Source organism: Phoenix dactylifera, chromosome 11, assembly GCF_009389715.1.
Source record: "Phoenix dactylifera cultivar Barhee BC4 chromosome 11, palm_55x_up_171113_PBpolish2nd_filt_p, whole genome shotgun sequence".
NCBI lineage: Eukaryota > Viridiplantae > Streptophyta > Magnoliopsida > Arecales > Arecaceae > Phoenix > Phoenix dactylifera.
In genome coordinates this window covers 27,274,419-27,291,392 of record NC_052402.1, presented here as the reverse complement: position 1 = coordinate 27,291,392, position 16,974 = coordinate 27,274,419, and positions in this window count along the sequence as shown.

Sequence of the window (16,974 nt, the reverse complement as noted above, 5' to 3'; positions counted from 1 at the left end):
AAATGTTATCTATAAGTAATAGGGTCTGCAATCTATCTATTCATAGCTATAATTCAGGCTGACATATGTTTACTCTTTTAGCTGTAACTTTTCAACCAAATATTCTTTTAAGATAATTTTTGTCAGGTTGGAAATATAGCTTGAAGGGCTACAACTTTGTCTCCATCGACTAAGTCAAATTTAGCATTTTGATTTATCAAAAAGGTGCTACAATGCAGGAAACCAAATCTGACCCAAATCTGCCTACATTAAATGTGTTGAAAAAGGATTTCCAAAGCTTCAAATTATTTCAAACGGAAAAAAAGCTTCTCAAGCCTATAAAAAAAAAGGTTCATACCTCATATTGATGTAAGGAAGGAAGAGAGCTCCATGGAGGCTTGAAGAGAAATCAAGAGAGTATTGTGCTTCCAAGTAAAAAGTCTTTCTTGTTGAGAAATTGAGTATAGAGCTTTCATTCTTATTATTTTTGATTAAGTATTGTAAGAGAGTTGTAGAGCTCTTGTTAGCTTGAGTGATAGAGAGTAATTGCTTGGGAGGATTGTACTTTAGATAAATAAGAGAGTGTTTGAGAGAGTAGATCAACCAACGATTAGCTTGGATATCACTAAGTATAAAGGTTGCTTGTATCCGGAAAACAAGCAATTTGTAAAGCTTTGGATAAGCATAGTGGATTAAATCTTGAAAAGGAGTCTCGAAGAGTGAACGTAGGCTCACAAGGAGACCGAACCACTATAAATCATTGCGTATTACTTTTCTTCCCTTCTCTCTTTATTTTTCTATACTTAGTTGCATATTTGTGATTATTACTTGCTATACTTTTTGCATCTAGTTTATTTCATTAGATTCAAAAACTTGAGGAAATTTGATTTTATTTCTGTAAAATTTTATAAAACCTAATTCACCGCTCCCCTCTCTTGGGTTGCCTAGTTGGGCCAACATATTTTATATATCATAAAGAGTACATTCCTTTAAGTTTCGACCGATTGGCCGATACAAAAAAAAATAATGTGCTACTTTCATTTAAAGTTCTCTCAAGACTCTTTTGAGTCTTTCCTATTCCATTTGAAGAGCTCGTGACATCAGCTTGGAGGTGACTATCTTGTGGAAGAAGGTTATAAGCTTCTAACTATATTTTAGGCTACACCTAGGACCAGATCTCTCCTTGTTGCGATTTTCAAGCTTCACCTATTCTTCCTCCAAGAGTTATGCATTATGGACATCAGTCAGCTTTTCTCTGAAGGATTGATTCGATTTTTTTGGGTTGGACAATGCATGCTTTACGATAACAACTTTGGCCAGTCTGTGTTAAAGATCATTAGCCTAATTCGCTAAAAGGTAAGTTGAGTGTTGATCGAAAATAAAAACGCAGAAGATATGAGGCTAAAAGGGCCACATTACTTTGTTACAATTGGCTAAGCACATGACCCAATGAGTTGATACTCAAGGTGCTCACTTCATTCCTAATTTAGGCTGATGAATTCTTCACCATTGTTGACCCACCAAAGATTCAAGGCAATCAGATGTTATGCCTACTATGATTCATTATTGATGGTAGTGGAGGTAGGTAGGAAGAATGCAGTAAGTTGAAAGCTTGGATATGAATGCAGCTGATAAAAGGGGAAATATAAAGAGTCCGCTCGGACTAGCCCAAAAAAGTTGAGAGTACAAGATTAGCTACTGACTAGTAGCAAAGAGGTCGATTTACCGTATTAAAAGGTTAAGGATAATAGTATCCCAATTCGGCAATGGGACCCATGTGAGGAGATACCCCAAGTTGTTACGATATTGAAGGATCGAAACACACAAGTTGCTCCGACAATATTTGATCTCACTCACCATGGCGATCAAAGAAAAATCAGGGGGGAACATCAAAATACAAAGAATGAGTACCAACGAGAGATATAGGGCCTACTTATAAAAAGGGTATGCTCCAACAGAAAATGAATCAAATCTCCATCAATATGGAGAGTAAAATCAGATTCCTATTTGTTACGGGGGAACTTAGCCACCATGCCCCACGTGACCGGCACGCGCGCCCAGGAAGACTACGGCAGCCCCTTGATCCAGCAATCCGACCCCGAGTCGGACATCTTCGGCTCCGCAGCCCGACCCCGAGTCGGCAGCCCCTTGATCCAGCAATCCGACCCCGAGTCGGACATCTTCGGCTCCGCAGCCCGACCCCGAGTCGGCAGCCCCTTGATCCAGCAATCCGACCCCGAGTCGGACATCTTCGGCTCCGCAGCCCGACCCCGAGTCGGCAGCCCCTTGATCCAGCAATCCGACCCCGAGTCGGACATCTTCGTCTCCGCAGCCCGACCCCGAGTCGGACATCTCTCGACAACGACAGGCTATTCCCCAGAGGCACGCCGCAGCCTCCTGCTCCACTACTCCCTGCAACGGTTGTATCTGGCGCTGCTCCACGATCCCCTGTAACAGCCGTACAAGGCGGAGCTCCACTACGCCCTGTCATGGCCGTACCCAGCGCTGCCCCACGACGCCCTGTAACGGCCGTGTCAGTGGCAGCTCCATCGTGCCCCACGATGACGAACCCCCCTGAAAGACCCCCCAGCCTGCTATATATGCGGCTGGGGGGAGAAGGGGGGGTAAGCAAGAACTTCCAGTGCATTCTCTCACTTGCTACTATTATCTCTCCTTCTCCTCCAATCTCCTCTGACTTGATCGTCGGAGGGCCCCCACTACCCCAGTGGTGGTGCGAGGCTTGCTTGCAGGTTTCCCGGTGGAAGGTGGAGCGCAATCAACACCAACCAAGGCAACTCAAACGGAACCCCGTTCACACCGCTGTGCCAATCGTTCTCGGTTTGGACCACCAGCAATAGTTGGCGCTAGAGGAAGGGACGAATCTCAGAGCGATCGTAATGGCACGGCGAGGTGGTCGTGGAGCTTCCAATGCCTCCGGTCGCGGGGCCTCTCGCGCCTCCGGCCGGGAGGCCGCTGCTTCTCCAACACATTCTCAGCAACACTCCACCGCTCCACCTCCCATTCAGATGGTCGAAGCCGCTCAGTTCGACCAGTTAGCCCAGCAGGTTCGCACCCTCGCGGAGGCAGTGCAGAACCTGCAGGGTGTGATGTCTCGGGCGCCGCAGCGGGCCCAGGAGCCGCTGCTCCCTGAGCGCTCACCTGTCCTCCTCAACCCGCGCTCCTTCCTCTCCCATGGGGAGGAGCGCCGGCGCGAGGAAGATTCTCGAGCACGGTCCATTCTGCCGGGACCTTCCCATCGGAGCTGCGCGGGGTACGAGAGGCGGGCCCGGGCGCGTTCCCAGACCCCCCAGTCCTCCAGGAACCCGCGCTCCAGTCGGTCCCCCTCTCGGTGCTCCTTGTCTCCCACCCATCGGTCGCGCTCCCTGGACCGGCGGGTGGACGATCTCCACCGACAACTCCAGGTCCTGAAGGGCCACTCCAAAGATCCCTTCGCCGACTTGGAGATCTCCTCCCAGCCGGCGCTTGCCTCGAGGATCCTGCGGACCCCGAATCCGCCGGGGTTTAAAATGCCGGCGATCGAGCCCTATGACGGGGCGGCGGACCCGCGGGATCACGTCGAGAGTTTCAGGACCCTTATGCTCCTCCACGGAGCATCAGATCCTCTCCTCTGCAAGGCCTTCCCGGCGACCCTCCGTGGCCCGGCAAGGGCGTGGTTCGCCGGCTTGGAGGCTAACTCAATCCAGTCCTTCGACCAGTTTACTCGCCTCTTCATCACCCATTTCGCCGTCAGTAGCCGGCGGCGACTGGTCTCCGACTCCCTCTTTGATGTCCGGCAAAACGAGGGAAAAAGCTTGCGGGATTATCTTACCCGCTTCAACAAGGCTACGCTGGAAGTCCGGAACCTGAGCCAGGAGGTGGCTCTTTCAGCCCTGAAGCGTGGCTTCCGAAAGGGCAGACTCACCTTCTCCCTGGACAAACGCCTGCCGCGGAGCTTCCCGGAGCTGTTGTCCCGGGCGAACCAGTATGCGGACGCCGAGGAGGCGGCCGCCCACCGGAGCAAGGAGGCCGCCGAGATCCCTCCAAAGCTCGGGAAGAAAAGGCGAAAAGAGGCACGCCAGAGGAGGAGCCCGACGCCTCAACGTCGGCGCAGAAGCCTGTCGCCGGCGAGGAACCACGACGCCCTACGCCCTCATTCTCCGCCCCGACGTTTCAACCGGTACACTCCTCTCCTGACTCCCCGGGCCCAGATCCTCATGGAAATCAAGGGACGGGAAGATCTCCCGGTCCCGAGACAGATGAAGAAGATTCCTGGGAGGAGGCCCTCTCGGGCGTACTGTGAGTACCACCGGGACCACGGCCACGACACCGAAGACTGCTTCCAGCTTCGGGACGAGATCGAGGCTCTCATCCGCCGAGGGCGTCTCGGTCGATATGTGAACGACCGACGTCCCCCCGCAGGCCCGCGTCCGGCCGACCCGGCCCCTCAGGAGCCTCGGAAGCAGAATCGACCCGTCGCGGGCGTGATCCACACTATCACTGGGGGCTGCCCCCGGCCCGAGAGGAACGCAGGGGGCTCGACTGAAGCGTCAGGGGCAGCCGTCGCAAAAAGGCAGAGGGTCGGTAATGTAATCACTTTTTGTGATGAAGATGTAAAGGGGGTTCAGACCCCCCACGATGACGCCATGGTGATCTCCCTCACTATGGCAAACTATGATGTAAGGCGTGTTCTTGTGGATAGTGGAAGCTCAGCTGATATTTTGTTTTACGAGGCCTTCCAAAAGATGAGCTTGTCCAGACAATTGTTGCACAAAACATCCACCCCCCTCATAGGATTCACTGGTGACGCTATCTCGGCCGAAGGTGTCGTTGAGCTGCCTGTGACTGCGGGCGTTGCACCCGCAGAAGCCACGGTGCGGCTCGGGTTCTTGGTCGTCCGTGTTCCCTCGGCCTACAACGCTATCCTCGGATGACCCGGACTGAACGCCCTTCGCGCGGTGGTCTCTACGTACCACTTGCTCATGCGGTTCCCCACGGCGGCCGGGATTGGAGAGGTCCAAGGTGACCAACCGACCGCAAGGCAATGTTTCCTAGCAACTCTCAAAGGGAAGAAGCCCGTAGAAGCCTTAAGCGTCGAGTCCCTCGACGCCAGAGACGAGGTGGCCTTGCGGCACGGGGAGCCGGCCGAGGGTGTAATCGAAGTTCCCCTCGAGGAAGGTCGCCCGGACAGGACGATCCGGGTCGGCGCCAATCTCGACCTGGGAGCTCGGGCCCGGTTGGTGGAATTCCTCCGAGCCAATGTCGATATGTTTGCCTGGTCGGCGGCCGATGTACCTGGGATCGACCCGGAGGTCATTTCTCACGCCCTCAACGTCGACCCGACCCACCGACCGGTAAAACAGAAGAAGAGACACTGTGCCCCGGATCGGATCCGAGTGGTCGATCAGGAGGTAGACAAGCTCTTGGAGGCAGAATTCATAAGGGAGGTCAGCTACCCCGAATGGCTGGCAAATGTCGTACTTGTCCGGAAGGCGAGCGGAAAGTGGAGGATGTGCGTCGACTACACCGACCTGAACAAGGCATGCCCCAAGGATAGCTTTCCGCTTCCGCGGATAGACCAACTGGTCGACGCGACTTCCGGATATCAGCTGCTGTCTTTCATGGACGCCTTCTCCGGCTACAACCAGATAATGATGGCTCCACAGGACGAGGAGAAAACTGCCTTTATAACAGACCGGGGGCTATACTGTTACAAGGTAATGCCCTTCGGTCTGAAGAATGCTGGCGCCACTTACCAGTGCCTCGTCAACAAAATCTTCAAAGAGCAAATCGGCCGGAACATGGAGGTGTACGTGGACGATATGCTGGTGAAGAGCCGCCATGCAGACCAGCACATCGCGGATCTGGAGGAGACCTTCGCCACCTTGCGGAAGTTTCGCATGAAGCTGAACCCAGCGAAGTGCGCCTTTGGCGCTTCGGCCGGGAGGTTCCTCGGTTTCATTGTCAACCAGCGGGGGATCGAAGCCAACCCGGACAAAATCAAGGCCATCCAAGATATGTCCCCTCCGACCAAAGTGAAGGAGGTTCAGGAGCTCGCTGGGAGGGTCGCCGCGCTCGGACGATTTGTGGCGAAATCGGCCGAACGCTGCCAACCTTTCTTCAAGGTGTTGAAACGCCCGAAAGACTTCCTCTGGACGGCCGAATGTCAAGCAGCATTCGCCCAGCTCAAGGAATACTTGGCGTCTCCTCCCCTGCTGTCCAAGCCGCAAGAAGGGGAGATGCTCTACCTCTATCTGGCGGTCTCCCCAACCGCAGTCAGTGCGGTACTGGTTCGGGAAGAGGCAAAGCTCCAGAAGCCTGTGTACTACATCAGCCGGGTCCTACGGGATGCCGAGACGCGGTATACGAAGGCTGAAAAGATCGCCTTCGCGCTGCTGACCGCAACCAGGAGGCTTCGCCCCTATTTCCAGGCCCATTCTGTCACCCTCTTGACCGATCAACCGCTGCGGCAGATCCTCAGCAATCCTGAGAACGCGGGACGGCTGGTGAAGTGGGCAGTAGAACTTGGTGAGTTCGACATCCGCTACCTGCCCCGACCCGCCATCAAGGCCCAGGCGCTCGCGGATTTCCTCGCTGAGTGCACGGTGCAGGAGGCGGAACCTAGGTCGCCGGAAACACCCAGCCTCGACCTCCCGATTTGGACGCTTCACATCGATGGGTCGTCGAACCCCGAAGGTGGAGGGGCCGGGCTGGTCCTTACCAGTCCTGATGGAGTGATAGCCGAGTATGCCTTGAGGTTCGGATTTCCAGTGACCAACAACGAGGCGGAGTACGAGGCCCTAGTCACGGGACTCAAACTCACCAAGGAGCTCGGCATCCGGCGCCTGAAGGTCTTCACCGACTCCCAGCTGGTGGTCGGGCAGGTCCGTGGGGAGTTCGAGGCCCGGAACCCGACCATGCAGAATTACGTCCGGAAGGTGCAAGCACTCATTCCCGACCTCGGCAGTGTCGACATCCAGCAGGTCCCAAGAAGTGAAAATGCCAGGGCCGACAGGTTGTCCCGCTTAGTGGGCGCAGACGCGCACAACTTGTCGAGGGCGATCTACCTGGAGACCCTGGATGCCCCGAGCATCGGCGAGGCTGGAGCGGTGATGGCGATTGATCCGGAGCCGTCTTGGATGGACCCGCTTGTCGCCTACCTCGCCGAAGGGATCCTCCCTGAAGACGAAGATCAAGCTCGGCGACTTGTTATGAAGTCCGCCCACTACGTACTCTATGAAGGGAGGCTGTATCGGACCTCGTTCACCGCCCCCCTCTTAAAGTGCCTCCGCCCCTCGGAAGCGGCCTACGTCCTCGGCGAAGTCCACGAAGGCGTTTGCGGATCACACTTGGGGGCTAGGTCCTTGGCGCACAAGATCATGAGGCAAGGCTATTATTGGCCTACCTTGTTGGAGGACTCAAAGGATCATGTACGGAAATGCGATGCCTGCCAGCGCCACGCCAACGTCCAGAGAGTCCCTTCTGTCCCCTTGGCACCAATCACTGCACCCTGGCCCTTCGCCCAGTGGGGAATGGATATCCTCGGACCATTCCCCGTCGCTTCAGCTCAGCGGAAATTTTTGATTGTTGCAATCGACTACTTCACCAAGTGGGTGGAGGCAGAGCCGCTGGCCACTATCACGGAGGCGCAAGTCCGGAAGTTCGTGAAGAAGAACATCATTGTCCGATTTGGGGTACCTCGGGTCCTCATCTCGGATAATGATCGACAGTTCGACAACAAGCATTTCCGTGACTTCTGCGAGGAGTTCGAGATCGAGCATCGGTTCACATCTGTGTCGCATCCCCAAACCAACGGCGAGGCCGAGGTCACAAATCGGACAATCCTCCAAGGAATCAAAGCGCGAATCGGTCGGACGGGGCAAGCTTGGGTCGAAGAACTCGAGAATGTCCTTTGGGCGTATCGGACCACGCATCGGACCCCTACCGGGGAGACGCCTTTCAGCCTAACCTATGGCACGGAAGCCGTTGTCCCCGTGGAGCTCGGACTCCCCTCACCTCGGGTGGCCGCGCACCGACCCGAGGCCAATTCGGAGCAACTCCGAGGGAACCTGGATCTCTTGGAAGAAGCGAGGGAAATGGCGCAGGTTCGGATGGCGATGTATCAGCGGAGGGTGGCCCGATATTACAACTCCAAGGTCCGACCGAAGCTTTTTTCAGAATCGGAGATCTGGTGCTAAGGCGAGCTAAAGCATCTCAACCTGCGGAAGGTGGGAAGCTAGCGCCAAATTGGGAAGGCCCGTATAGGGTTCGCTGGGTAAACCGACCTGGCTCCTACCAGTTGGAGGCCCTAGATGGTCGAGAAATTCCAAGGAGCTGGAATTCCGCTAACCTGTGGAGGTATTACCAGTAGAACGACAATGCCAGTTCAAAAATGTATAACACTTTTCATTTCAATAATCTCTGGTTACAATGGCGTGCTCGTGTGATTACAAGGAATTCCCAGAGGGGAATTAGGGTGTAAAGAAAGTAAAGAAGAGGTGGAGACTCCGAGGAGCTGAAGATCTGGGATCCCGAAACCTCCATCCGAAGCGGCTGCAATCCCACCGGAAGTGGGTGCTTCCAACCGGAGGCGCCATCGACGTCTCACGAAAAAGACGAAGAGCCGGCGCGGATGAAGAAGAAGTGGACGAAGGAGAAGTCCACACTGCTCCTACCCAGAGGCGCCATCCACGCCTCACAAAAAAGACGAGGAGCCGCCGCAGAAGAAGCTCCCGCTGCCTCCAGGGGAACGCCACCTCCAAGGGATATTCCGGTCCTCCCCAGTGTTAGGGGAGAGAAGGAATACAAGGGAGAAGAGCATATGGAGGCGCGGTCCCGGATCAAGCGTCTGGCGCGGAGCTCAATCGGGAGGCTGAACTTCAAGGAGGGGAGACGTGATCCCGGATGAAACGCCTAGAGCGGAGTTCCGCCGGGGAGAACCTCCTTGTTGATCCCAGATGAAACGGCTAGTTGGCGGAAGTCGCGAAGGGCGCGCCTCCCGTTCCTTCGGTAGGGGTCTCTCAACCATGCGCCGGAGAGGAGGCCCACGATCCATGGCAACCTGAACAGCTCCGGCTTGGCAGGCTCCATCGCACCTGCACCTATATTTATAGCCAAACTGCGGCCCCCCGGTCGTTCCGATGCGGGTGGCTCCAATAAATGCGGGCGCATTGAATCCGGAGCCGATCCGGCTCTCGAGGCGTATCTTCCCGCGATTTTCTAAGCGTCATTCTCCTTAAACGCATTCTTTGTGCAGGACACTCCGGGTGGCCTGTACCCCTAGGTCCACATATCTCCGCTCGCGCCCAGGCCGCATCCGCCTCGAAGAACGCGCGTATCGCGGCCGCTTAACTGACACTCCTCGCAAGCAGCAACTGGCGATCCGATTTCCCAGGTAACCTCTCAATTAGCATTTAATGCCCATCTGGTGTTCCCCAGGCGACGCTTGGAGAGGAGGAGAAACACGATCGCAGCTGGCCACGGAGAAATCCCGTCGGGCGGCAAGCGACAGGCGCACGACCAGCGAGTGGAATTTTCCGAGGCTCGGCCCTCGGATGCCAGGCTAACCCGATGATCATCCCAGGAGCAGACTAGCCTGAAGCCCCGACCGGTCGCCTCGGCTTGCGCCAGCCTTGGCCGACCAACGAGCGGAATTTCCCGAGGCTCGGCCCTCGGATGCCAGGCTAACCCGATGATCATCCCGGGAGCAGACTAGCCTGAAGCCCCGACCGGTCGCCTCGGCTTGCGTCAGCCTTGGCCGACCAACGAGCGGAATTTCCCGAGGCTCGGCCCTCGGATGCCAGGCTAACCCGATGATCATCCCGGGAGCAGACTAGCCTGAAGCCCCGACCGGTCGCCTCGGCTTGCGCCAGCCTTGGCCGACCAACGAGCGGAATTTCCTGAGGCTCGGCCCTCGGATGCCAGGCTAACCCGATGATCATCCCGGGAGCAGACTAGCCTGAAGCCCCGACCGGTCGCCTCGGCTTGCGCCAGCCTTGGCCGACCAACGAGCGGAATTTTTCGAGGCTCGGCCCTCGGATGCCAGGCTAACCCGATGATCATCCCGGGAGCAGACTAGCCTGAAGCCCCCGACCGGTCGCCTCGGCTTGCGCTAGCCTTGGCCGACCAACGAGCGGAATCTTCCGAGGCTCGGCCCTCGGATGCCAGGCTAACCCGATGATCATCCCGGGAGCAGACTAGCCTGAAGCCCCGACCGGTCGCCTCGGCTTGCGCCAGCCTTGGCCGACCAACGAGCGAAATTTCCCGAGGCTCGGCCCTCGGATGCCAGGCTAACCCGATGATCATCCCGGGAGCAGACTAGCCTGAAGCCCCGACCGGTCGCCTCGGCTTGCGCCAGCCTTGGCCGACCAACGAGCGGAATTTTCCGAGGCTCGGCCCTCGGATGCCAGGCTAACCCGATGATCATCCCGGGAGCAGACTAGCCTGAAGCCCCGACCGGTCGCCTCGGCTTGCGCCAGCCTTGGCCGACCAACGAGCGGAATTTTCCGAGGCTCGGCCCTCGGATGCCAGGCTAACCCGATGATCATCCCGGGAGCAGACTAGCCTGAAGCCCCGACCGGTCGCCTCGGCTTGCGCCAGCCTTGGCCGACCAACGAGCGGAATCTCCCGAGGCTCGGCCCTCGGATGCCAGGCTAACCCGATGATCATCCCGGGAGCAGACTAGCCTGAAGCCCCGACCGGTCGCCTCGGCTTGCGCCAGCCTTGGCCGACCAACGAGCGGAATTTTCCGAGGCTCGGCCCTCGGATGCCAGGCTAACCCGATGATCATCCCGGGAGCAGACTAGCCTGAAGCCCCGACCGGTCGCCTCGGCTTGCGCCAGCCTTGGCCGACCAACGAGCGGAATTTTCCGAGGCTCGGCCCTCGGATGCCAGGCTAACCCGATGATCATCCCGGGAGCAGACTAGCCTGAAGCCCCGACCGGTCGCCTCGGCTTGCGCCAGCCTTGGCCGACCAACGAGCGGAATTTTTCGAGGCTCGGCCCTCGGATGCCAGGCTAACCCGATGATCATCCCGGGAACAGACTAGCCTGAAGCCCCGACCGGTCGCCTCGGCTTGCGCCAGCCTTGGCCGACCAACGAGCGGAATCTCCCGAGGCTCGGCCCTCGGATGCCAGGCTAACCCGATGATCATCCCGGGAGCAGACTAGCCTGAAGCCCCGACCGGTCGCCTCGGCTTGCGCCAGCCTTGGCCGACCAACGAGCGGAATTTCCTGAGGCCTGACAACCCTCAGATGCCAGGCTAACCCGATGATCATCCCGGGAACAGACTAGCCTGAAGCCCCGACCGGTCGCCTCGGCTTGCGCCAGCCTTGGCCGACCAACGAGCGGAATTTCCTGAGGCCTGACAACCCTCAGATGCCAGGCTAACCCGATGATCATCCCGGGAACAGACTAGCCTGAAGCCTCGACCGGTCGCCTCGGCTTGCGCCAGCCTTGGCCGACCAACGAGCGGAATCTCCCGAGGCTCGGCCCTCGGATGCCAGGCTAACCCGATGATCATCCCGGGAGCAGACTATCCTGAAGCCCCGACCGGTCGCCTCGGCTTGCGCCAGCCTTGGCCGACCAACGAGCGGAATTTCCTGAGGCCTAACCCTCGGATGCCTGGCCTAGTGCCGGAAGAATTTCCTGAGGCCTAACCCTCGGATGCCTGGCCTAGTGCCGGAAGAATTTCCTGAGGCCTAACCCTCGGATGCCTGGCCTAGTGCCGGAAGAATTTCCTGAGGCCCAACCCTCGGATGCCTGGCTTAGCGCCGGAAGAATTTCCTGAGGCCTAACCCTCGGATGCCTGGCTTAGTGCCGGAAGAATTTCCTGAGGCCTAACCCTCGGATGCCTGGCTTAGCGCCGGAAGAATTCCCTGAGGCCTAACCCTCAGATACCTGGCCTAGCGCCAGAAGAATTTCAAGAGTCGGGAGTCAGCGAGACGCTACCAAGAGTTAAAAAGAAGAAGGACGAAAGTGAAATGAAGAAACTCTATTTGCATTAACTTTCATTGTTTCAGGGCCGAGACCCATACAACTTGGCAAAACGCCAACACACAAAGAAAAGAACAAAAACACAGAAGGTCAGCTTGGAGGAACCCCGGGGTCGGGAACGCCGGGCACGTCCGCAGGGGGTAGGGAGGCGGTTGGAGAATCAGCAGGCAATGGCGCCGGAGAGGAGTCTAGAAGAAAGATCCCACTCAGGTCAATTTCGGGGTACTTAGCCGACACCCTTGTCAGGCCTTCCTCGAAGCCTAAGATAAAGGAGTCGGACCCCGCGTCCGACATGTCACGGACGAACTCGTCAGACTGACGATAGGCCTGTACCGCCTCCGACATATCACGGGCGAACTCGGCGGACTGACGATAAGCCTGTACCGCCTGACGCCCGATTTCCGCACTCTTCTCGGCCAGCGCCGCCTCTGCCCGCTCCATAATCTGAGCTTTCGCCTTCAAGACCTTCGCCACAATCCGGTCGTCCGCCTCGGAGGAGACCCTCAGCAGATCAGCCTGAGCCTCCTTGTGCTTCGCCTCGGCAGCAATGCGAGCAGCCTCAGCCTCCTCCAGGCGCGAATGAAGCTCCTGGTCGCTCGCGCGGGACTTCTCCAAGGCCGACTCCAATTCGCCCAGCTTGGCTTCAAGAGACCGGGTTCGGTTGCGGGCGTTGTCGACTGACCGCTGGGCCTTCTCCCACCTCTCCCGGTAGTCGGCAGCCTTCCGGGACTGCTTCTCGTCCCGCTCCTCCGCCTTCTTGATCTCGCCCTCGAGACCCGAGGCAACCTTGAGTTGCTCCTGAGCCTCCAACAGTTGCTTCTCGAGGGTGACGAAGCCGAGTGCCCGCTCTTCGGCCACCTGGAGCCTCATCTCGAGGTCCCTGATCGTCCTCCCCGCCGCAGCCTGACCTCCCTCCTCTACTGCCTTCAGTTGGCTCTCGGCCCTCGCCAGAAGCCTCGCCTGTTCCTCGTAGCACTCCTCCAGGCGGATCATGTACTGGGCGAGCTAAGAGATAGGAAAAACGAGGGCGTCAGGCGGGGATCAACAGAGCCTATAAATGATGAAAGCGACCAAAAGAACACTCACCGACATGAGACAGACGCAGCTGGCAGCCCCAACGTCAGGGACCCTCATCTCCCGGACCTGCCTGCGGTCCTTCTCCAGCAGCACCGTCTCGATGAGGTTTCGGGCGCCGGCGAAAGTGAAGGCCGACCCCAACTTCTCCCCGGAGTCGGACGGTTGTTCTGCAGCCTTACCCTTACCCATCGCTTGGGGAAGAGTCATGCTGACCATGCTCGGGGCGGGGACCGCCCCTGGAATTGACAGGGTCCCGCTCGGCCGGGGCCTCGGCGCGTCCCTCCTCGTATCATCCGGAGCCGACCGAGTCGAAGGCTGGGCTGGTGACCGATCACGTCCGACCCGTCCATCTCGGGCGCGCCCGGGTGATGCCTCCGGAGAAACGGTAGTCTCGGCATCGGAGGGCTGATACAGCGTCAACTGCCGGTCCGCGCCCGCGGCGTCCCCTGGTCGGTGGGTCCGGACCCGTCTGTCGGCGTCGGAGTCACCTGCCGGCGGGACTTCTTCGCCGGTGGGGCCCCGCTCGGAGGAGCTCGTTTCTTCCTCCGGACTGCTTCCAGTAGGGACGTCCTACCAATAGCCGTTGCCTTGTCCGACCGCATGACGTCGTCGATCTCTGCAAAAAGGACGAGGTGGTCGGAGGTTGAGAAACTGAAGGAAAGAACGAGACGAAAGAGGAGAAAAGAGCTAAAAAAGAAATGGTGGCGAGCTCACGGTCAGCGGGGACCGAGCTCAGACCGACGTTCACCAAGGTATCCTCGGAAATAAGGCGAGCCACCGGGGGGAGCCGGCCCTCGGCAACCAGCCCCCTCAAGACGGCAACGCCATCGGACTCCTCCCTCGACAACCTCGATAAGCCGATCGGGGACTTCATCGGCGTCTCCCAGGTTGTCCCGATTCCCCAAGAGGGATCTACGTCAATGAAAAAGAAACGCTCCTTCCAGCCGTGAATGGAGGAAGGAGCATCCTTGACGAGGCCGCACCCTCGCCGCGCCCCGAAGCACCACCACCCTCTGTCCCGGGGGTGGCCGTTCAGGCCGTAGCATTCCCAAAAGACATTCAGGGTGGCGGGAACCTCATGCATGCGGCAGAGAACCTGGAAGGCCGTCAGGATACGCCATGAGTTCGGCACCAGTTGCGTCGGCGCCACTCTTAAACCCCGAAGCACCTGCACGACTAAGTCCGAGGGGGAAAAGCGGAACCCAGCCCGAAGGATGTCCTCATTGATGGCGACCTTCCCTGGAGGAGGATGGGACATCCTCTCCTCAGGCCCCGGGAGCGTAATGTTGCAGGCTTCGGGAAGGTGGTACCGGGCCACGAACCTATCTAGGTCTTCAGGGACCAGCTCCGACTGAATGCGGTCCGCCCTTACTTCGTCCATCCCTAATGGCCAGTGAACCTACGGTCAGGACGGGGTCAAGAGGGGGGAAGGCACCGGAACGACTGGAGTACACTAACACGAAAGGAGAAAGTACGGAGAGCCCTAAATTGAAGAGTGGGGCAACTCACCGGAAAGGAAGGAAGAACGGCTCCGAGAGCGTCAAAGGAGGAGCGAACGAACAGTTCGGCGGCAACGGCAGCGGCACAAGGGAGAAACTTGAAGATGCCTGTGAAGAGAAAGGCGGACGGGGGAGGGCCCCCCGGTTAAATAGGTGGAAAGGCGGGTGACGCCTCGGTGACGCCAGAGGACGCCTGGCTGCCGAAAGTTTGTTCGCGCCCCAAAGGCGAATCGACGCCATTAAGGAAGGATGTCCGCCGAAATCCTCAGACTGCCAGGTCAGCAACAACCGCCATACGCCATAAAGAAGGCGGGGAGCTCGAAGCGCGCGCGCCTCTCCGAGGGATGGCGGCAATCTCGAAGCATCACTCCCTTCACCCGTTCCCCTTCTGGTTCCAGGCTCGGAAGTGGGGGGCTACTGTTACGGGGGAACTTAGCCACCATGCCCCACGTGACCGGCACGCGCGCCCAGGAAGACTACGGCAGCCCCTTGATCCAGCAATCCGACCCCGAGTCGGACATCTTCGGCTCCGCAGCCCGACCCCGAGTCGGCAGCCCCTTGATCCAGCAATCCGACCCCGAGTCGGACATCTTCGGCTCCGCAGCCCGACCCCGAGTCGGCAGCCCCTTGATCCAGCAATCCGACCCCGAGTCGGACATCTTCGTCTCCGCAGCCCGACCCCGAGTCGGACATCTCTCAACAACGACAGGCTATTCCCCAGAGGCACGCCGCAGCCTCCTGCTCCACTACTCCCTGCAACGGTTGTATCTGGCGCTGCTCCACGATCCCCTGTAACAGCCGTACAAGGCGGAGCTCCACTATGCCCTGTCATGGCCGTACCCAGCGCTGCCCCACGACGCCCTGTAACGGCCGTGTCAGTGGCAGCTCCATCGTGCCCCACAATGACGAACCCCCCTGAAAGACCCCCCAGCCTGGTATATATGCGGCTGGGGGGAGAAGGGGGGTAAGCAAGAACTTTCAGTGCATTCTCTCACTTGCTACTATTATCTCTCCTTCTCCTCCAATCTCCTCTGACTTGATCGTCGGAGGGCCCCCACTACCCCAGTGGTGGTGCGAGGCTTGCTTGCAGGTTTTCCGGTGGAAGGTGGAGCGCAATCAACACCAACCAAGGCAACTCAAACGGAACCCCGTTCACACCGCTGTGCCAATCGTTCTCGGTTTGGACCACCAGCAACACTATTAATATGGAGGATCCTTCAAGCAATGTGAGGATCATTTCGATGTACAAGAATAGTTTGTCAAAGAAAATGTGGCAAGTGCAAAAGACATAAAGAAATCAGAAGAGACATAAATATATTATCGAAGGCAGATATTTCAATAAAAGAGCACTCCTCGATCAGCGGATCAAGTCCATAATTGTAGGATTTTTATTCCACAAGTATCGAGAAAGTGATGACAGACATTTCATTAGCTTTGTAATCTTCAGCCAACAAGATGTGGAAGATATTGTTTACACCATCTCTCAACAATCTAGCTAGTGGCTAGAAGAAAGGACCACGTGGATTAAGTTTAATAGAATCAGAGCAGATAACCAATCAGTGAAGAGTCGACCAATATAAGATACATCAAGATAAGTCAAAGGCCAATAAAGCATATCTATCAATCTAGTAGTTCTAGAGTAATCATGCTTGTGTACGTGATAGTAAAAGGATGGTTAGCATAACTTATCAGAACTACCAAGAGTGAAGGCCAAACATAGGAAACAACCATCAAAGTGAATAATTATTTTGTTTGAGGGAAGTTATTATGTATTAGTCAAAATAGAATATTATACTCTGTAATAGGACCCTTCGACAATCAATCTAATCACATTACTTTATTTTTATTTTAATCTTTTATTCTAAAAGTAGGTGTAACTTAGCTTTTTACCGTAGCCGAATGTTACATTTTTACCATAGCCCAATACTACACCTCTATCGTAGACCCACACTACACCTTTTTACTGTAGCTCAATGCTATACCCCTATTCAATTTCACCTCCTTCAAATGATAGTGTGATGGTAGTGACAGTTCTCAAAGGTCAAGACACCTAAAGCCACACTACTCTCTACCCTTTCTTCAATCGATATCTTTCCATCTAGTACAATATCGGTGGCACACCCATGCATGCATCTACCCCTTGCCCAAACAAGCTTGGTGGCATGCTCGCTGCTCCAACGAACCAAGTTCCTAGGATGCCAAATTTTCTGGCTCATTCGAAATGGGACAGAAAGGATGACAACATCCACCACCCTTATTGATGCAGGAGCAAGAGCCCGAATCATTCTAGATGTGCGTCGAGTTTGGATCCTTGCTTGGGAATGCCCGAAAACACATTGGGTTCATGATTTCTAGCATTTAATTACAAAGGATTAAGTCTATTTTGATTTGGTCTATTAGGTCACATTGAGTCCTTTTATTTTGAATT